A 22,917-nucleotide genomic window follows, 5' to 3' on the forward strand; every position below is an offset into this window, starting at 1 on the left:
CACACTATGTGTACAACATTCACAGGTAGCAAATTTGACATCTCATATGACATTCATAGATAGCGTAAACACCCCTTTACGTGACCTGGTAAATAGATCTTGGTTGCGTCTATTAATTCTAAAAAAATTCCAAATGGCTTTCAGACCTTATTGTAATTGTTATGTAATCTTAAAGAACCTTCTCACGTACACCACAAACACAAATGTCAATTCTACTTATGAACAAATCAATGAGCACAATATATAGTTAGGTCACTTGGGCACATACCAAATCCATTCATAAAGAGAAGTAACAAGGGGGAAATTGGCTATAAGAGAACAATATTGGTAAAAATCTCAGGCGTGTGCATAAACATGTATATAGTATAGATGTATTGTATTACAATAAAACCATGGTGTAATAATAAGGTGTAACGCCAAAAGCAGCTGATCTTCATACCAGTTGTCAAAATGCGTTATTGTGAATAAAATCACATACAAAATGTAAAAAAGCAATTCACAGTAATGCATTATTGTGAGCAAATTTGACGTTTGACATGATTTGATGTAACACCTTCATATTCCACCATGAATAAAACCTAGTACTTCGACCTTATGATACATTGTATTAGATTTAGTAAATGCAAATAAATATTCATAAAAACCTTGAACTGGCCAAAGTTATAATGTAAATATGCTATTAGTCAAACCAACCATTTCTACTCTGCTAAAAACAACACACGTTCGTTGGAGGCTTATGGTGATATAATACAACGATGTTCGCCGATGTGTATATAGCAGCACTCAGTTTTTAATTAAGCAAAGGGTCTCGTTTAGAGATTCTTTCATATTTTCATATTTTGATTGACTTTCTCTCACATCTTCTTTTGCACTATTCTCCAATGTAAAATGTCATACTATTGCAACCTTCTACTTTAGCAGCGACCTTGATTGGATTCATTTAAACAAATTAAAACAACAAATACTCTTACACGTGCATATGTAATTATAATGGCAATAAGTGTTAGTAGTAATTGTTTGCAATCATTTACATCTTTTATTATTGTATATCATCACTACTAATATTTCGGTCGGCAACGCGCGAAGCGTCAGCAAAAATATAACATTGTTGTAATAATAACAATAATCAGCAATTATAGGTGCCAAATGACAATACAGAAAAAAAAATTAATTAGACTATGTTGCGAAAAGGGTTAATTACGGCCTCGTCTTTTACTCTCAACTTACAAGTGTCTCCTTACCGTGTATAAAAATTAATTTAAAATGACTTTTGGAATATTTCTCCGGTTTCTTAGTAGAACAAATGACATTATTTTCATTTCACAATAATACTGATGGTTATCAATTCACATAGTTGGTTATTTCCAGATACCTATTTTATAGCAATTGTTGACTACTTTTGAAGTGCTTTTTATTACTTTTGTTTTGTTTTTTTTTTTTTTTTTGTGGTCAATATTATTGTTTAATAGCTCAACAATATGAAACATATTGCGTTCATATCTAAAGTTATAAAGTAAATATGAAAAAAGATAATTTTTTATCCATTTTAAAAATAAAATTGTTAGTAATATTAAAAAAAATAACTCTACATTGTTATTTGACATTTAATAAATCACCCTAATATATTATAGCATTAAGGACGGCTGACAAAATAACTCCACCTTTTTATTTGACATTTAATAAACCACCCTAATATTTTATAGCACTGTTTTCGGCAGACATTCTAATTTTAATAATTCACATTTGCCTAATTTAATATTATTCTATCGTCATATATGTCAGTGGATATTTGTTTATTAAAATAATAACTGGATTTTAATCCCCCAAATATTCAAAATTGCTTGTATTTTGCTAAAAACGAAAATAAGCAAAAAATTTGCCATATATTCCCAATTCATACTTGTTTCAGTTGGTTAGATTACTGGTTTTAATTAAATAATAAATTTAAAGAAAAATGAAATGGAATACGGCGGAAAGTCATAATGGGTTCCGGGGTGTGGATACTAGTTAAGCGTTTTTTTTTAATTTTCTTTAACGTGTATAGTTCAATTTTCGTATTCACGTGTGATGAATTTTAAAATAGAGATCTAATACGAAATTTAAGTTAAATAGTTCTTCTTGATTTATTTGCCGTAAAGGGTAATTAAAAAATAAATATAATGAAAGGCAATGTAAACATTTAGAATTTTAATAAAAAAATGCCTTCATTTATTTAATGTAAATTGTGTATAGTTTTTGTATAACGATTTTAAACGTAAACAAGCAATCCACAATAATGCGTTATTATGAACAAATTTTGACGTTTAGACTGCTTTTGACCAACTGATGTAACACCTTCCTTTCCATTACGAATGAACCCTAATTTACACGTGCGTAATTTCAAAGTACGTTCCATGATGCAATACCTAAGGTGAAGTGCATGGCACAATTATCAGGTAGATGCATCAGACAACAACTACAAGAAAAACCAGTTCAGTAAAATGTCAAAAATGTTTTCCAAAAATAAAGCGATTCACATAATTTTGTCAACAAAATTTCATTAGGGAGGTATTAATAAACGCATCATTACAAAAATACATTAAAAAATCACAATTTTTCATTTAAATAATTGGTTTTTATTTATGTGTTTTCAATTACAACAACTTTTTGACAGCTTGCAGTACATCAGTTGGGCTGATGCGCGTATATATAGCGATAAGACCAGCTGATTTAACCCAATCTATCAAATTCATTGTCATTGTGAATTAATCATATGGAAACGTAAACAAAAATTTTGACAGATTGAAGAATTTTCAGGCACTACACTTTGGTGGAATAATGCTTGGTTTACATTTACGAAATCCACTCGACTTCAACTGTCAATTCCTTTGCGTATACGTCAAATGAAAACTCATCCGAAATACGTTGGATTTCATTTGACATTTAAGCAATGGAATTGACAGTTGAAATCGAGTGGATTTCGTAAATGTGAACCAAGCATAAGAAGGTGTTACATCAAATCATATCAAACGTCAAATTTTGTCACAATAATGTATTATTGTGAATTGCTTGTTTACATTTTGTATGTGTTTTTATTCACAATAATGAATTTTGACAACTAGTGTAATAACCAGATGTTTTGCCGCTGTACCTGTATTATTGTGCCATGCACTAGTCCCTGTTTATACAGGGAAAGTTGATTGGAAAGAAAATTGAGTTTATGGGCGAGGGAATCGAGAGGAATAAGAGGGGATGCACACACCTCTGTTCTGGCAAATTCTGTTTTGCTTCGTTTTCCTTCGTATACAACCTGAAGTTGGCTGCAGATTTGTTTTTGCATTTTCTTTCATTTTATTTTCTCTGTCGAGAAACAAACAACAGCGGAGACTATTGAAAAAAACCATTTGGAGGAAAAACTATTTTTTTTAAGCAAAAACAATTCGAAATATGTGGAAATATCAAAATTGAAATGCAATTCAAGGGATCCTTTAATAATTAATTGTTTATCACACACGTCCGTTTTTACTTTTCATTACAATTTTTCCTTGGATTTGTTTTTGAACGGCGCAATGTGAAAATGAGTGTGAAGAAGAATAAGAAAAATTATAAAATTGACACAAACATGATTTCCGTGTCTAAACAACAAGGAAATTTTAAAAGAAACTGAGAAGAAAAATTTTCTTTCCAGTTTGGATGTCTAAACACGGTCCTACACCAAAAACAGCTGATTATCACACTAGCACAATTTAGGTCACCTGGCTACATATTAAATCCATTCATAGAGTAAGTAACACTGAACTGTTAGTCCCATGGGAATCATCTTTATTTTGAGTTATTATATGAAAATTGCCTACAGATTTGTACAATAATTCACAATAGAGCAAACTTTGTGATGACCGATCATGGTGGAATAAGAAGGTGTTACATCAAATCAAACCAAACGTCAAATTTGGTCACAATAGTTTATTATTGTGAATTGCTTATTTACATTTTGTATGTGATTTTATTCACAATAATGCATTTTGACAACTGGTATGAAGATCAGCTGTTTTTGGCGTGGTACCTGTATTATTATGCCATGTAACGGACTCTAATTTTACCGTCATCTTAAAATACGTTCACATATTTTCCACAAACAATAAATACAACTCTCTGTGAGAACAAATTAGGCGGCCATCAGACCATCTGCTTTTTCACATATACGTTGTCACTTTGGGTATACTAATATACAGAACAGCTGATGTCATACATGTGAAAAAGCAGATGGTCTGATGACGGCCTTAATGAGGAAACTGTATATTTAGGTGGTCAGGCGACATATCAAATAAGGGCAAGTGACAAGGAAGTGTTCTCCCCATGGGAAATTGAAAATAATACAGAATTTTTCAACAATTCCAGGCGTGAGGAACATAGCCCTTGAACTTCCATTCGTGTGTTTACATTGTACTGGATTTACAAAATACAGGGCCTTTAAATTGTCAATTCCATTGCATATATGTATTATTTAATGACCATACATACATTATACCTCAAATATATTGAACTATATCAGGTTATCATAATAATAAGCCTAACTGTGTATCTGTCACTTAAAAAGTATATAAATTTATCACTTTAAACGTGTAAACAAAGAATGTGTTTAAGTTGTCAAAAGAGTGTTAAAATAGCACAAAGCGCTAACTAATGTCGTCTATACTCATAGTGTGTCAATAAATTTTTCATTTCGAGTGTTATTAAGAAAAAAACCAAAATACAAATAAAGAAAAATTACTCAAGCAAAACTTCATTGGAGGCAATGGAAGTTTTTGTTTTGTTTTATTTGTTTATTTTTTTATTGAGGCATGGAGTTCTGTTATGTTTAACAAGTTTTGTTGACAATTTCAATATTGTAGGAGGAATAAAGGAAAAGGTCGATAATAACTGCCGGACTGGGGCTGAGTGGAATTTTATAAAAAAAAATGCAATGTTCGAAAAAATTGTATTGCAATGTCAATGTCATTCTAAAGAAATGGCCATGAAAATTTTTTATGGATTTTCCTAAGCCACAAAGTCACAATGCAACGAGAAAACGCGTAGAATCTACGAATTAAAAGAAATATATAAATTTTGTATCATTACCCAGATTAGATAAAAAAGTTAAATCACAACAATTGCAAGAAAATATTGTGAGGATGATGAATCAAATAATGAAAATTGCCCCACAATAACGACAGTAAATATATAAACAAAATCCCCTATTGACAGTTTAAGATTGTAAACACACACACAGCAAAGAGAGAAAGAGAAATGTTGGGGGCGACTTGTTTTATGATATTATAAACGTAATTTATATATAATATACTACTTGGTAAATATAGATTAAAGAGTTTTAAGTGTGAGAATTATAACACTACTACCACACGTTGAAAATGTGTATGTGGAATTTTTGAGTTTGATGGTAAGAACGGAGAAAGGGAGCTCCCGAAGAACGAAGAAAAAAGTTTAACGTTGGGCTTGGGACTGAATTAAACATTAGAGACTGTGAGAGAGACAGTATTTTAGTGGACAGAAAGCAATTTGTCTGTCTCATCGATAAAAAATGACAATTCACCAATTAGAAATAATAAATAACTAACATAGTTGTTGCTGGCTAATGGCTTAATATGTGAAAATTTTTTAAATTCTTTAAGATTTATGGCAATGTGTAGACGTCAGGCGTGGACTTGTGTGTATTTAAGTGACTTCGGTTGAATAACACAGTCTGTTGTGTGCCCAGTAAACTTTGCGTAATAACATGTTTTAAATTTGACATGTGACTATGCAGCTTCACTTGGTTTGTAATGTAATAGCGCATTTACACTAATTGAGTTGTAATAAAAGGCCTTATTTAATATCTGTTAATAAATGGCGTATATAACGAAAACATTTGTGTCTGGGGGTTGTGTAAATAAGGGTTAATTCAGAAAAATAGTTTTTTTTTTTTTTTTTTTTTTTTTTTTGATTGGTAAAAGAACAAAAATTGAAAGAAATGTAAATTTCAAATGTAAAGGTTATTTTTTTATTTATTAAATAAATTACAAATATAAAATAATAAAAAGCTCTGGCTACTAGGCAATAACCCTGCGTTTACAAGTGACAGTACAGTTGAGATCATGTATTGATTGTCAAAATCCCACAACTTGGCTGTGTGACGTAGGCGTCCCGACAACTGCAAAAACAGTTGTAACATTTTGAATGTTTTGCTTTAGTTCATGTTCTTTTGTTTTTAACACATTTCAATTATCATTTTACAAAAATGTCAAAAATTTGTCTTCTCTACTGTCTGTGAAAAAATGATGGACAGGTGGGAGACAAACGACAAATGTATGCATGTGTTAGTAAATCAGAGTTGTATTTGAAGACAAACTGTCTGGTGTAAACGATTAGTAAGATAATAAATATAAAGGTTACAATAAATGGTTAGAACATCAGGGACCTCTAGATGCGACTGAAGATAACTATCAATTTCATTACATTTCCTAGGCTAGCAAATTACTCTCGACTTCAGTTCAATGGAAATTTACCTGAAATAAATCAAGATATTCTCAACTAGTCCGTGTATATTTGTTTTGAATTTGAAAAGCTAATCGAACTACAAGTTTCCAGTAAAATCTTGTAAATTCTCAAAAAAACTTTGTGAGGAGAAATCAATCTGAAAATCAAAAACAATCCAAAATCAGCTACTTCAGTATGCGGTTAGTGGCAATTTAGGATTTCAATATGTATTGTTGGGTATAATTGTAGATAAATTTATATCAATATTTCATATGTTATCTGGGTATTTTGGAAGGTCAATACCAATACTTTTTTTTTTATTCTTATCAATGTGTGTTTTTTTTACCAATTTATCGAAATATATAAGCACCACTTCAAACTTGAACTTGTTGATTAGAAATTGCATTAACAAAAAAAAAAAAAAATAAAGTCACAACAATAAATAAAGTTTAAATTGTGCGTTTTAAAACATTACAAAGAAAATAAAGAAAGTTTTCTAGTTTAGCGTAAAAAAATAGATTTGTTTTTTTGCACTTAGTAGTATCCAGCCAGCCCACCGCCATCTGTGCAAAATGTTAACTAATTCTAATTGTCTATTTAACTGTAATTAGTAGTCTTAAGTTATATTATTAATTAGTACTTAATTTGTATACATTTGTTTATTTTTTTTTCTTCGTACTAATGCTGTTCAGCAGGAATATATCGCGTTGATAGAGTAGTCTACAGGTTTTTCAAGTTGACACATGGGAAGACAGTGTGTAGAATTAAATTACAATGTAAGAAAACAACATTTAATTGATGATGATGATTTTAATTTAAGAAGAGCTAAAGGCATTTACGCCAATGGGTCTTTTAATGAAACTCTAAATTTTAGTTGTCAATTCTATTGAGTATCTGTCAAATAAATGATATACATATTTACCAAAAAAATGTAATAAATGACAATATAAAAAAGGATTTACGCTGAATTGGTAATTTATCAATTTGCTTCATTTTTCAATATGATTTTACTTATTTTTTTTTTTTTTTTTAATAAAATTCCCGATTGCCAAGCTGTATGTGATATGTCAAGTATTGTGTATCTGCTATCCATGGTACAATAATACAGGTAGCATTATCATGCCAGCTGATGGTAACATAATGTGTCAATTGCATTGAATTAATGTCAAATGTTGACATCTTATGTTGCCAACAGTTGCCGATGCGGCTACCTGTATATTTGTACCATGGTGCTATCTCATTTAAGAATGATATGTTAATAAAATCGTCATATGGCCAGGCCACTTAATAACATGTGTCATTTGACTACATAACTAGGCGTTTACACCAGACAATTTGTCTTTAGCTTTGTTCCTTTACTTTTTTAATGGTAAGGGTGGTAAAAGAGAAAAGTGTAAAAATTGCTCAAAATAGCTCTCTCATGAACATTTTTACCAGATAAGTAAAGGAACGGAAAAATGGTAGATCTGGCAGCAACGTCAAAAAGGAACATAAAAAATCAATTTTCGTCTTTTATTTCACAGTTTTTAATTTAGTTTTGTCAGCGTTCGACTTTTTCTTCTGTTTTTCGTCCATTTTATTTTTCATTGTGAAATAATCGTCAAACAAAAGTCGAAAAATCAGTACTGCCATTTTTAACCTGCAGAAATTTTGCTGGTAGCCTGTGGTAGAAGCATGGTACAATAAGAAAGGTAGATGCCTCAGCCCAGCTGATCGAATCTAAAACGTCAAAAAACTAGGAATTCGCCGTGAAAAATCAAAACAAAAAACCATATGATTCGGTAAGAAAGAGATAGCATGTCTACACTTTATAGACAAACACAAGCGATAAAAAGAGACAACAAGAGACCATTTGGCGAAAATTTTGACAGTTTACATTACAAAAAAAGTTGCTTTGTTGTAGCAATTCGCCGATGCATCTACCTTTCTTATTGTACCATGGGTAGAAGAGAAAGCCATTTTCGCTCTCTCTCCACTCTCATTTTCTTAAAAATTGCTTCCAGTTTTGCCACTTTTCGGGGTTAAGGAACGCTTTGCAGGTTAAAAATGGTAACAAATGGTAAAAATGGTAACCTCAGGTAAGTAAAGGAACACAGCTTTTAAATACAACTTTGGTTTACTTTCATGCTTTGTATTCGTGCATGAAACTAGGGGTTCTTAAATCGAGTTTCATACTAGAGTAATTTTATAAAATTGCAGTAGTGGGGAACTCGATCTAATAACCCCTAGTGTCATTCACTAATACAAAGCAACTGACGATTCGGAAGTCACCCAGACATACATTTGTCGTTTGTCTCCCAGCTGTCAATAATTTTTTCACAGACAGTGGGGGTAAAGGCCTCGACACATTGAATTAGGTCGAACTTGGTCTTAAGTCATTAACGAGATATGACTTGAGCAAGAATGCCATCCTTCTTATGTGTCGAGGCCTCAACAAATTTTTGACATGTTTGTAAAAAAAACAGTGAGATAATAATTGAAATTTATTGAAAAGAAACGATCATTTACAAAAACAAAATATGTGAACGGAAAACAAAAAGAAATTGATAATTTTCATTCATATTTTTACAACTGGTTTTGCATTTGTTGGGACACCAACGTCACATAGGCAAGTTTTGGGATTTTGACAATCAGTACATGATGTAAACTGTCCTGTCATGTGTAAACGCAGGGTAAGGGATGTACATCAACATTTTTCTATTGCATACTTTACGGGGTGTCATTGTGTGAGTGCTTTTTTTAATTGGTTGAATTGTGTGTGTGGAGCATGGTGGAATAAAAAGGTGTTACATCCACGGCACAATAATACAGGTACAGCGGCAAAAACAGCTGATCTTCATACCAGTTGTCAAAATGCGTTATTGTGAATAAAATCACATACAAAATGTAAACAAGCAATTCACAGTAATGCATTATTGTGACCAAATTTGACGTTTGACATGATTTGATGTACCACCTTCTTATTCCACAATGGCTACATCAAATCATGTCAAACGTCAAATTTGCTCACAATAATGCTTTACAGTGAATTGCTTGTTTACATTATGTATTTGATTTTATTCAGAATAACGCATTTTGACTACTGGTATGAAGATCAGCTGTTTTTGGTGTTACACCTTATTATTCCACCATGGCGTGGAGAAACGTTCACTGAGCGCACACTTGCGCCCAATCATGGTGGAATAATATGGTGTAGCGCCAAAAACAGCTGATCTTCATATCAGTTGTCAAAATGCGTTATTGTGAATAAAATCAAATACAAAATATAAGCAAGCAATTCACAGTAATGCATTATTGTGAGCAAATTTGACGTTTGACATGATTTGATGTAACACCTTTTTATTCCACCATGCGCTCAATTGTGCGACGCTGGTCTAAACTATGATGACATTAGGTGTGTCTTTTTACTTACTAAATGTAGCTGAATTATTTTTTCGGCAACTTTATACAACTGTCAAAATCTGCAACATTAGTAATAATTATTTCTAATTATCACGTAAAAAGACACAGCTATTATAAGGTGGCGTAATAGTACGGTTACACTAGAGTTTTTTGCCGGGTTAACCCACTTCGAGAGGATTTATTTGACGTTTGCGCTATGCAATTGACATTTGAAATCCAAACCCGGTTAACCCCCAGTTTTTGTAAAAAATTTTATTCTTCTCACACGAATTGTCAAATTTTGTAGATCGATTTACTCGCTTTAGCGCGAATGTAGAGCGCTGATTTTTAAATGAGGAATCCTTAATGATATATGGAACGGGTATACGAAAAATTAGATGTGTATGCCATCTGGGGGCTGAGCTATGAATGCCTAAATTATTACGAATATAAACGAACGAACAAAAATAAGTTACAAAAACTGGGGGTAAAGGCCTGCGTACATAAGCTGCTTTGCCTGATTGCCTTGCTTTGCTGCTTCAATAAAAAATAAAAGAACAAAGAAGGTCGACCTAATTTCCAACTGATGGCAACCCAGTTCGAAATTTCGTCTTTATTCTATTATTTTTATTACGTCAGAAATGAAGCAGCAAAGCAAGGCAATCAGGCAGAGCAGCTTATGTACGCAGGCCTTAAGTGTTTTCAGTTATTTTGAATAAATTGTATGCAAATATAAATAAATATTTTCACAGACAAGACACATTTTGGGTCAAAATGGAGTTGCTGTTTAGCTTGTTACGTGACCTGCTAAATAGATCTTGCCTAAATAATAGTTTACTTTTGCAAATTAATTTCTTTTTGTTGATCTTGTTGTGTCCCCTTGGTATAAACCCAGTATAAGACGGAGAAATGGGGTATTTCTTTGCATTTTTCTTTCTCTTTTCTTTGTTAATCTAATCGGTGAACTTTTTCCACTACCTCTCCAATAAAACGTCAATGCACAAACCAACAAAAAATTTGTCCCAAAACCCGAAACAAATTTTAAAAATTGTTTTCATTTTTGTTGGTGGTTTTAAATGTCGTTTGGTGTTTTTTGTTTGGTTATACATTGTTGCCAACGCATACTTTTAGACATTTGGGGGTCCGGTTTAGCCAGTTAAATCCACTGAAATCACAAATCAAATACAAATCCCCCCCAAAGTAAATGGTTTTAATCAAGATCAATTAACAATGATGCATCGTCCACCAAGCAAAATAAAAAATCGAAACAAATTGTGATGAATGTGGATTGTATTGCAGTTCACAAGCGCTAGATTCGGTAAATTAAATGCCGTTATATAGAACTTTCACGTCATTGTGATCACTCACAACATCTCATCACAATGGAAATTTATTGTGTGATGTTTTAACTACCTCCACCCTCTTCCACCACTACTCATTGAAATGATAATAAAATGCCGGAGACGATTAATTCTGTTAAGCTTTAATTTGTTCATTGATTGATTTAATCAAACAACAACAACAATTACAACTAACTACTACTACTCACAACACATTATCTTTTACTAATCTCCAACCATAAAAAGTGACACACTCATGTCAAACACTATTCTTGTTTTGTTTATAATTTATGCAAATGATAACAACAAACAAATGATCAGAAAAGCAAAACAACAGCAACAAAAAGTGAGATCAACAAACAAACATCTACCATATGGTGGATCATATACCCACATGCACCCCTTCTGCCCCATACTTGGCTAGATTCCCATCAAAACATTGAAAACCTGTAAAACATTTCTACAACAACAGCAACAAAAATGTGCCAACAATTTAATTAAAATATATTTGTCAAATATAAACAAATTTTGATTGCTGTGAAAATTACTGCCATACAGTGACACACACACTCACTCTCACAGCGAGTATGACAAAGAGAGAAGAAATGAAGGGAGACATAACGGTCGCAGGCAGACAATCAATATAACAAATCTCATAGCGGTAGTACATCATGCATGCATGCATTATTATTTGTCATATAAATAAGATTTATGTTTATTGTTGTTGTTATTATTGTTACGTTTCACACATTAAACCGTAATGATCTACCGCATTCATAAGCATACGACGACGTCGGCGGTGCTACGTAAGTACTAATCTAGCATGCCAAGCCCCATACCCATTTGTAACTGTAATAACTGTCAGATGAGTGTGGCCGAGAGAGAGAGAGAGTGAAAGACGAAAGGTTCGTAGGTCCCGGTCCACACTGGCGTGAATTTCATTAACAAATTTCATGAAATTAGGTGTTCTTAAATCGAATTCCCCTCTACAGCAATTTTATGATTATACTTTACTATGGAGGTCGATCTAGAGCATAGCCGACCAAGAAGATGGCATACAAAATTATCAATATTTGCAACTTTTGACAGCGTGTTAGTAACGTTGTATGCACGCATGCTGCAAAACAAAAACAAATCAAAACATTTGTGTGCTCTTTCGTTGCGTTCGGGTCGTGTGTGTGTGAATTGCCGAAAAAAATCGTAACTTTAACAATACCAAAGCACGACATTGATCTAGAGACGCATAATTTCATACAATTTTTTCAATGAAATCACTCTAGTGTGGACCGGGACTAGATGTCTCTCTATTTTTTGTGTGATATTGTATTTTATTTGTAAAGGAGGCAATTACATGGCAAAATTAAGTGTTCTTTCAAATGTCAACACATTATACGTATTTTAAGATCACTTGTTGTACATGCCCGTACATGTTGTTACATCATACCCCGTTGAAGATGGCGAGGAATGAAAAATATAATAATTTATTTTTATTTATAGGATTTGTTGCATATTTTGTGTTGTTTGCAATTTGTGTGAAAGTGATGCCAATATTGTTTTTTCTTTGCAGATATCAGCTGTTGATGAGTTCATTCACCAGGACGGAGTCGGGCGGCTGAATGTCGCGCAGCGCGTTAAAACCACGGTCGGGACATGGCGGAATGAAAAGGTGTTATATCAGTAGTGGAATTCTGTAACTCATTTTTCGAGTTACCGACAAATATCGGTAAAATTAAAATGCTTATAATTCCGGTAATTAACGAAAATTTTCGGTAAGTTAACAACCAAAATAAAGATGTTGCTAAATCCTACCGATAGCAACAGTGCTGTCAACTTTTATTGATACTTTTCATTTTATTCACAATAATGCATTTTTAGCAACTAGAATGATAATCAGCTGTTTTGGTGTAGTACATGTATTACTATTACATGTATTATTATAGCACATTTACATTACAGTATTTTGTATTCTAGAGCAGAAAACTTTTGATAGATTATAAGTATGTATATCAATCACAATAGACATGTAGTTATTTATATCATCATTTATTTATATCAGTTTATATCATGCTGTGATCCAAAAACCAATTGAAAAGAGAGTTACACTACATTTACATTAGCGTTTATAACAACGATCACTCTTGGCTTATTTTCGTAATATCCAGTTGAAAATTAAAATGAAGAAAATTACTAAAAAATATAAATGTAGCTCTCATTAGTAACAAAGGGATAGTTAACTATTACTCACAACCTCAAAATCCTGTACGTACTTTCGTAAAATCAAGTTCATTTATAACATTCTATTTGTGGTGAAAATATAATCACAATAACAACCTTTATTAATTTATTAATCAACACGTAATTACTGTGACATTAACATGGCCAATATTACCCACATTTTGGATGTCATTATAAATGTTATTGACATCCAAATGATTGATAACTATAAATAGCGCCTGTGGTGTGATAGTAAAAAATAAACAATAAAAACGTTTTTTTGTGACGTCTTCGAACCTCAATCAAACTAAATTTGAACTTATTAATTATGCATAAAATCTATTTTGAATTTTGCATGTTTTTAGGTTAATTTTGAATACAATTAAAAAGTTTTGAACATGTATTTCGTTTTAGTTTGTGTATATGAACGTAAAACAAACTAGAAATGTTTGTGTTTCAAAAACTGTTGGCTGAAAAGCGTTCCAGTATCATAAAAACTTGTAAAATTTTCACTTAGCGATTTCAGTGAAATAATTCAACGAAATTAGGCATTCTTAGATCGAATCTTATATTAAAGTAATTTTATGAAATTGCGGTTCTCGATCTAAGAACGTCTTATTTCATTAAATTATTTCATTGAATCGCTCTGGTGTGGACCGGGCCTTACTGGAGTGATTTCATTGTGTCGAGGTTTGGAGCTTATCGGATGTCAGTATCGATAACCTCGACAATTTCTATTTATTGGCGCCATAAAAGCTGTCATATAATCTCTGTCAAAACTAATAACATTCATCAAGTCAAATCATCTGTAAACCTTTGAAGCAGAAGCAGCAACTTTGCCGCAAAAGAACTAATTATAAAATAAATAAAACCAAGGTTAAGACCGCCTGCGTCTATTAAACTTAGTGTTTCATTTAACCTACACCATCAGTTTCCTAATAGCAACACGTAAGTATCGCCTGAATACTTGTTGTGTTGTCTTTATTGATAAAAGTGTTGTTGTTCGTCTTTGGGCAACAATTAATTTCGGCTCTAAAACTACTCTGTAGATTTAGAACCCCTACAAGTCCATACACCTGTATCGGAACTTGTACACATTGAACAAAATGTCATGCAATTATGCGTCTCTATATCGAGTTCTTCATGAATTTCAATGAAATCACGCTAGTGTAGACCGGGACTAAGAGAACTTTTAAGATTTTTGAAATCCAAAGAATTTCAACTGTTAAGAGCAGTACACATTGTCAGTTTTGAATGTCGATATTTCGCAGTTATCGATAACTGTCCAGCCGTCCAGCAACCACAAAACATTTTGTGGTTGCATGATGAATGACAAAAATGAACGGCCACACTAGCAACAACCAACAAAGCTGTCATTCAAAACTGGCAATGTGTACTCAGCTTTAATTCCTTTGCGTATAGGTCAAATGGAATCCCCTGGATTTTAGATGAGTTTTAAATGGTCAAAAGAGACAGACAAATTTTGTTTCTTTGTTGTTGGTTTACCCTGCGTTTACACATGACTGGACAGTTGAGTACATGTATTGATTGTCAAAACCCCAAAACTTGCCTACATCACGTAGGCGTCCGTTCACATATTTTTTCCGTTTACATATTTTGTTTTTGTTCATGTTATTTTCAACACATTTCAATTATTATCTCACTAATTTTTACAAAAATGTCAACAAATTTGTTAAGCCGACTGTCTGTGAAAAAATGATGGACAGATGGTAGACAGCCGACAAATGTGTGTATGTGTTAGTAGATCAGAGTTGTATTTGCACACAGTCTGTCTTGTGTAAACGCCTAGTTATTTTTCCGATATTTCGACTATTTTCGATAGTCATCATCAGTGATGATGAACAACTTGTACAAATTGTTGCTGGAAGTCGTCTGTTAACACAAAAGTCCAGCAATAGAGAGCGAATCGATAGAGACATTTTGACAGTTCTTTTACTGAAAGTTTGCAAATTCTTGCCGGACAAATTTCTTCTAGCCAGTACTTGCAACCCTTCTTTCTCCCGCAAACAATAAATCAGCTGTTTTTAATTATTCGGCGATTTATGTTTGTGTATTGAAAACAATATTATTGGGGAAATAAACAAGTCATTTTTTTCGGAGAACCAAGTTGCAAAATTATACTATTATTTTTTTTCAGGTAATTTTCTTTTTTATTTTTGATAAAATACAACATTGTTGCTTGCTTTGGTTCCTTTCCTTTGTTCTGCTTTGGCAAATCAGCTGATTGCTTGTAGGTTTTTGCAGGGAAGGTGTCTATTTACTTTTTACATTTTTCTTGCAAAAGAGAATAAAAACTCCTTACTCTCCGAGAAAGTTCTTGCTGGGATAGTAACCAGACAGACCTGTTATATTGTTGTTTTCTTATTTTATAATTCTAACAACTTCTGTCATCCTTTTCTGTTTACTAGAGCTGGCACAAACCACCGATATTCCCAACATTAGATATTTTCGATATTATATTTTAAAACATCGATTGCTATCGATATTATCGTTAAGCTGTCAACACCATTAATTTGGAGATGAAAATGACGGAAATGTCAATGCTTTTCTTGGCATATTGTACAAGAAGTTGACGGAAATGTAAAGGAGAATAAACAATTGCTTTTTTCATAAAAATAATAAAAAATGCATTTTACTTTTCCGAAAAATATGTACGTGTGACTACGGACTTACTTTCTCGCACACACAAAACCGAAAAGCAGCGACATTTCTATTTATTTCAATGAATTTTAGGTTTGGGGTTTTTGTTCCGATAATATCGATAGGCAAAACTATCTATCGATATTTAGTTTTTAAAAAACAATCGATTTTATCGATAGTGCCATCGATTTTTTGCCAGCTCTACTGTTTACCCATGGCACAATAATACAGGTACAGCGGCAAAAACAGCTGATCTTCATACCAGTTGTCAAAATGCATTATTGTGAGCAAATTCGACGTTTTGCATGATTTGATGTAACACCTTCTTATTTCACCAAGTGTTTACCAAACAAATTGTGAATGGGATAGATTCTAAAACGACAGCATCTTTTTCTGTCATTTGTTTATCATTTGGATTTTTTCTATCATGTTTGAGAGTTTATAAACGAGAGCAATAATTTTTCAATGGGAATTCACATAATGTAAATATGGCATAACAAATAAAGGGCAGTTCACATTATAAAAAATTTTTACAATGTTTTACTTATGCAGTAGGCACACGATGAAAACTTTCTTATGTTTTTTTTTTAATTTTTAGGAGATTGCGTAGATGAAAGAGCTCATTCATTTCTATTCTTTCCCAAAAACACAAAATCTCTTTATAGTAAAGTTTTAGCCTTTACCGGAGAAAAAAATCCTGCGTAAACTTCCATACAAATTCCCGCAAACAGTTAAACGAACATTATTTTTTATGGTTTCCGGTGAAGTCACAACATGGTGTAGATGGTCTGGGAATGTATTGAACGCTTAATTTTCATTTTTTTTGTTTTGGAAAGAAAATCAAGTTCACTCAACTCCTTCAAATTGGTTTACCAACCTTGCATAAATTATAATTAATAATTTTAAAATTTGTAAAATTACTTAAAATGTATCTCTGGAAGAAGTTTTACAAAAATCAAATATTGAACAGCATTAATACCTTCAATATTTTTGGAGTATAATAAATCTATTTCAAACAATTTATCATCCTCTGTGTATTGACAAATCTAATTGCCAATATTTCCACAACTTTTACCAAGCGCGACTGGTTTTGTGTGAATGCTAATTTATTTTCTATGCTGTTGACCCAATAGCATTTACGTATTTTTACAATTACAATAAATGATAATAAATTTAGTAATATTGATGTTAATTTTTTAGAATTTTCTCAAGCAATTAAAAATGTCTGCGACGACAGTGAATGTCTACAGAAATGTGATGGATTGCAAAGCGGCAATAAAAAAACTCGGTTAGGATTTGGAAGTTGTTTATTTAAATTTGGAGCATGAATTCCCAACAAAAATTGAGAAATGTGAGTATAATTATATTGAATGTTAAATAAATAAAAAATAAGCAAATTATATTTTTAGGAAGTTGCCAGCGAATTAGGTCACCATTTGAAAGCTGTCTCCTATCCGGCATCAATCAAACGCCACACTCTATAAACTGGAACACCAAGGAAATATTGAATGCTTCTGCTGCAGATAAAATGCACGGGAATGCAATGATGATGTCAATATGTATGGTACATTAACTGTGGAAGCAAATTGGCTCGACGAGCCAGATCAAAACAATAGTAGTAGTACGGGTGATATAAAATAGGGATACGTAAAATCGATTTCGGGTAATCGATTAATCGATTATTAACCGTAAAACTTCCAAAAGTCGTAGTCGACTATTGACTATGCGAAAACCGAATAATCGATTATTCTTAGTCGACTTTCGGAAGACGGAGTCAACTATTATTCGTAGTCAACCAATGGGTTTGCTAAAACCACATAATTGACGGTACTTTTTTATACATATAACCATCACGGATCGCATCAACGAATATGGTCGATTATAAACGGTTTTCGGCGGTTAACGACTAATCGAAAGTTTACTTTTAGAACACTCTCAAATAATCGACTAACCGAAAATCGAGTTTTAAGTTTTTTACGAAAACCGAATAATCGAAAAGCCGATTATTGCAATTTACTGCGTATCCCCATGATGAAATAATAAGGTGGCGTAAAATGACCAGATGATTGGTTTCAATCTGTCAAATTTTTTGTTATTGTGAATTCTGTTAAAAATGTTTAATCATATGATTAGAACCAGATATTTTGAAACCAATTCCCAGGGTTTTTGTCCAGTTTCAGTGTTATGTGTATAAAAACTTATTCCTGAGCAAATCACTTAGTATAAGGAGTAGAATAACTTTTAAGGAGAGAGTAAGAAAACTCTCGGGAAATTTATGTTCAGAATAACCCCCTTTATTTATCGATCAGTTTGGTACCAGCAAAGCTAGCAGTTCGACAGGAATCGATATTTTCGAAGTAGGTTGATCGGGTGAATAAGTCATGTTTTCAATATTGTCTTTGGAAGCAATAGTATGTGTCAAAATTTAATTAAAAACTATTAATGTTGATCTAAAAATATATAAAAAAATTACCAGACAAGACTATGGAGGATATTCGTCCCAAAATTCTAAATATAATACATCGATTAAATCACAGCCTAGTCTTGTAAAAATGCATTTAACATTTTAACTATGGTTCCGAAATAGGTTTCTTCTTTTTCTTTTCCGCTTTACTCCTTGAGAAGCGTAGGGCATCCGAAATACGTTGTATCAAAATTTAAACAAAACATTTTTAATGTTTATCCCAATTTAAAAGAAAAGTAAAACCAAATAAGGCTATGAAGGGTATTTGTCCCAAAATTCGAAATACATACAAGATATTGATTGGGCTTGTAAAACCCACCATTTAACATTTAAGCTAATCTTATCTAGACCCTCTGAAATCTTATGTTATTCTTCCAGTTTAAGCAAAATCAAATCGTGATAAATTTATACAATTAAATAAAACATGTCTCGTTATTACCGGACATGGAACTTTTATATCGTTTTCCCATTTTTAATTAATTTTTTCCCACACAATATTAGCGACATTCCATTCGACAAAATAGAAACCAATAAACTGTTAATTCAATATCTTGAAATTTCGTGTTTAAATAATTAATATATTTTGTTTGGAAAAAAATGTTGAGTTTTTTTCCTATAATTTTTGGGGATTTTTTTCAAGTTCCTACAAAAAAAAAATCGCTGGTAAGCAGCAAAAAATAAACAAACAAAAATCGAGGTAAGATGCGAAGGTAAAAAAATACCTTGATGAAGTGATTTCTGACATTTGACTCCACCACAAGCATAATTGTGTTTTCTAGCTGGCGGCTGTAGCTCCATCAGCAAAAAAGAAAAAATAAAATAAAACACCACACTATAGCTTACAAAGCAAAAAATATGATTACTGGCCAAACATTAGATTGGGAACAATAAAATTGGAATACATTTTGGTGGTCACTCAACTCAGAAATGAAAACGAAAAGAAGATAATAAAATTATTTCAACGTGATCATCAAATTAAATAATGTTAATGAAAAAAACTGAAGCAGACTTTCAGACGCTGTTAAGCCAATCGCAATTTGTGTTGTGCTATACGATTTTGTGTGAAGTATAAACGCGATTCTGCAGCGGTGCTAACCAGATTTGCAATACAACTAGAACACCTGTATTTGTATGCTGTGTTTCAAAAGTGGAAAAAAATCATATCCTAACATCATTAAAATGCTATAATGCTTTACTTCTAACATTTAGATGTTGTTCACATAATTTAGAAACGTTCCAGTTATTTGCATAACAATTCCAGTTTCCAACAAATACCACAGAATTATTGTTATGGTTGCATAAATATTCAAAAGCACAGACGATTCTGGGATTCCGACTTTGTTGGGTATAAAATAGCACTTCACATAAAAATTCCCAGTAAAATTAAAACATAATTGATAGACTTTAATTTATGTTTTAAAAAAATGAAAAATATAAGCACCTTCATTATTTAAATCAATATCGAACAAAAAAATCCCAGAGAGAATATAACAGTCTCATCGATAAATAACATTCAAGAACGAAGCCGTCAAGGCAAATTGGATGGGAAATTAATGAATCTTTAAACCTGGAAATATTGAGTAAACTCGTAAGGAAGAGGATTAAACGAATCAATATTTGGGCGCATAGCCAGAAAATAACCACATTTTTTATTAAAAAAACAATAACCGTTAGTTATTGGAAAACGTGTTTTTGGAGAGACGAAACAAAAATTAACAAGATGAGAACAGATTGTAGAATATTCGTTTATCGTCCCAAAGGACAAGCATATAAACATCAGTTCACCCAGATGACTTTTAAAGACGGTGGTGGTGATCCTAATGGGTGAATTAGGGGATGAAAGATACCAAGGAACGGTCCTGAGCGGCTTTAACATGGTAAATTCCAGGATTTATCTTGGTCCCTCTCTCATCTCAAGTGGACACTGACCTCCCCGTGGTGTCACCTGGGGAGCTGCCTTTAACACCCGTTAAAGGTAATGAGCTAACATGTGCCGCGCGTTCACCCATAAGAACGTTAAAAACTTGGGTTTGGGCGTCGGGCTAGTAACCCCCCATAGAAAAAAGCAGCCTACTATGAAAAAACGCAAGAAAAGAAAAGCAAACCCCTCTAAAGTTGACGACCACCGCAAACCAATCTGCGAATCTGCACCTGGAATGTTCGCACTCTTTATAGAGAAGGTGCAGTTTACGCGCTGGCAGATGTACTTAAAAAGTACAAGGCCGACATTACTGCCATACAGGAAATACGATGGACTGGGAAAGATGTCACAACAACACCTAAAGGTGACGCACTGTATTATAGCTGCCATGACACAAAGCATGAGTTTGGTTGCGGATTTGTAGTTGGTCGGAGGTTAAAACACCTGGTCTCCAGCTTCACCCCAGTGAATGAAAGAGTTGCTACAATTCGATTAAAAGCAAAATTCTTCAACATCAGCTTTATCTGCGCTCATGCGAAGACAAGGACGAACAGACCAAAGATATATTCCACGCTTAGAAGAAACATATGACCGTTGTCCTGCCCATGACATTAAAATTGTTCTAGGCGATTTTAATGTCAAAATTGGAAAGGAGAATATCTTTGGACAAACAGTCGGGAAATTCAGTCTACATAGTGAAACATCAGACAATGGATTGAGGCTGATAGACTTCGCAGCGGCAAAAAAACATGGTAGTAAGCAGTACCAGATTTAAGCATCTCGATATTCATAAGGCCACTTGGCTGTCTCCAGACCAAAGAACAATAAATCAAATTGATCACGTTGTGATAGATGGAAGACATTCATCGAGCGTGTTGGATGTCCGATCGTTCCGAGGAGCAAACATAGATTCGGGCCATTACCTCCTTGCAGCAAAGGTACGTACCCGTCTGAATGTTGCAAAGAAAGCACGGACAGACACAACGCGAAAGTTGGACATCGCTAATTTGCAAACACAACAGATAGCCACAGCATATTCCACTCAACTGACCCAATTGCTTAATGAAAGCGCTTCTCGTCCCGATAACATATCAGCACAATGGCAAAATATTGCCCACTCCATGCAAACAGCCGCAAAATCAGTACTTGGATACCAGAGACCTCCACCAAAGAATCCATGGTATGACCAGGAGTGCCGTGCTGCTACCGAAAAAAAATGCGGCATATAGGGCTACTTTACAATCAGTAGCAACGCGTAGCGCACGAGAGAGATACGGGGAGAAAAGGAGAGAGGAGAAACGTATTTTCCGCAGGAAAAAGAGAGAGATGGAAAAGCGGGAGGGCGAAAAAATCGAGATATACAGGAGCCAGAATGAAGTCCGAAAATTCTACCAAAGAGTCAAGCATCAAACTGATGGTTTTAGTACAAATACATCCTCCTGTAGAGACCAGCAAGGTAATTTGGTAACTGATACAGATAGTGTACTCAGGATATGGAAAGAACATTTTTCAAAACTGTTGGTATCCAATCGCAGCGAAGACGACGAAGATACCACAGTCCCAATCCCAGAAGATGGTATTGAATGTATACCGCCCAGCCAAGATGCGGTAAAGACAGCAATAAATCGGCTGAAGAATAATAAGGCAGCAGGAGCCGATGGCTTACCAGCCGAGTTGTTCAAAACCGGAGGCGACACGCTGATAAGGTGTATTCATCAGCTAGTTAGCACCATCTGGCAGGAAGAACGAGTACCCGACGATTGGAACCTGAGTATCCTGTGCCCCGTCCACAAGAAGGGAGATAAGACTGTATGCTCTAACTATAGGGGCATAAGTCTACTCCCTTTTGCCTACAAGATCGTGTCAGGGATATTGTGTGGACGACTAAAGCCTATGGTCAACGAGATAATTGGACCATACCAATGCGGCTTTAGACCCGGCAAGTCCACCATTGACCAGATATTTACCCTGCGGCAAATCCTGGAGAAGACCCAAGAGATGCAGATCGACACCTACCACCTTTTGTCGATTATAAAGCAGCCTTCGACAGGCCGCTGCGTTCAAAGGTATTCCAAGCCATGTCTGTATTTGGTATCCCCGCAAAGCTCATCCGTCATTGCAAAATGACTTTAACTGACACGAGGTCCTCAGTTAAAATAGGAAAGAACCTCTCCGAAGAGTTTGGTACCAAAAGAGGTTTCAGATAAGGAGACAGCCTTTCGTGTGATCTCTTTAACATCCTGCTGGAAAAGGTTATACGAGAGGCACACGTCAAAAGAAGTGGCACAATCTACACCAATAGTCACATGTTACTTGTATATGCTGATGATATAGACATCATAGGCCGATCAGTAAAAGAAGTAACCGATACCTTTATAAAGGTCGAAGGAGAATCTGCTAAAGTGGGTCTGGCGGTAAACGGTGAGAAGACCAAGTTGATGGTG

The 22,917-nt window shown here is 33.6% G+C and overlaps 1 protein-coding gene and 1 long non-coding RNA gene across 7 annotated transcripts in view; one reads left to right on the forward strand and one right to left on the reverse strand.

The window, feature by feature from the left end:
• The window catches only part of LOC141399305 (uncharacterized), a 58,592-nt gene extending 39,483 nt beyond the window's left edge, over window positions 1-19,109 (forward strand). Inside the window, exons 2-4 of the long non-coding RNA XR_012411809.1 lie at window positions 12,781-12,982; window positions 17,289-17,439; window positions 17,498-19,109. This is a non-coding gene — a long non-coding RNA (uncharacterized lncRNA). The remainder of the gene's footprint in view (window positions 1-12,780; window positions 12,983-17,288; window positions 17,440-17,497) is intronic.
• LOC141399304 (solute carrier family 41 member 1) overlaps window positions 1-22,917 on the reverse strand; it is a 141,116-nt gene that overhangs the window by 32,679 nt on the left and 85,520 nt on the right. The gene's annotated exons all lie outside the window — the stretch shown is intronic.

The sequence above is a fragment of the Musca autumnalis genome, unplaced genomic scaffold (genome assembly GCF_047663935.1).
Source record: "Musca autumnalis isolate F117 unplaced genomic scaffold, ASM4766393v1 scaffold_3, whole genome shotgun sequence".
Classification (NCBI taxonomy): domain Eukaryota; kingdom Metazoa; phylum Arthropoda; class Insecta; order Diptera; family Muscidae; genus Musca; species Musca autumnalis.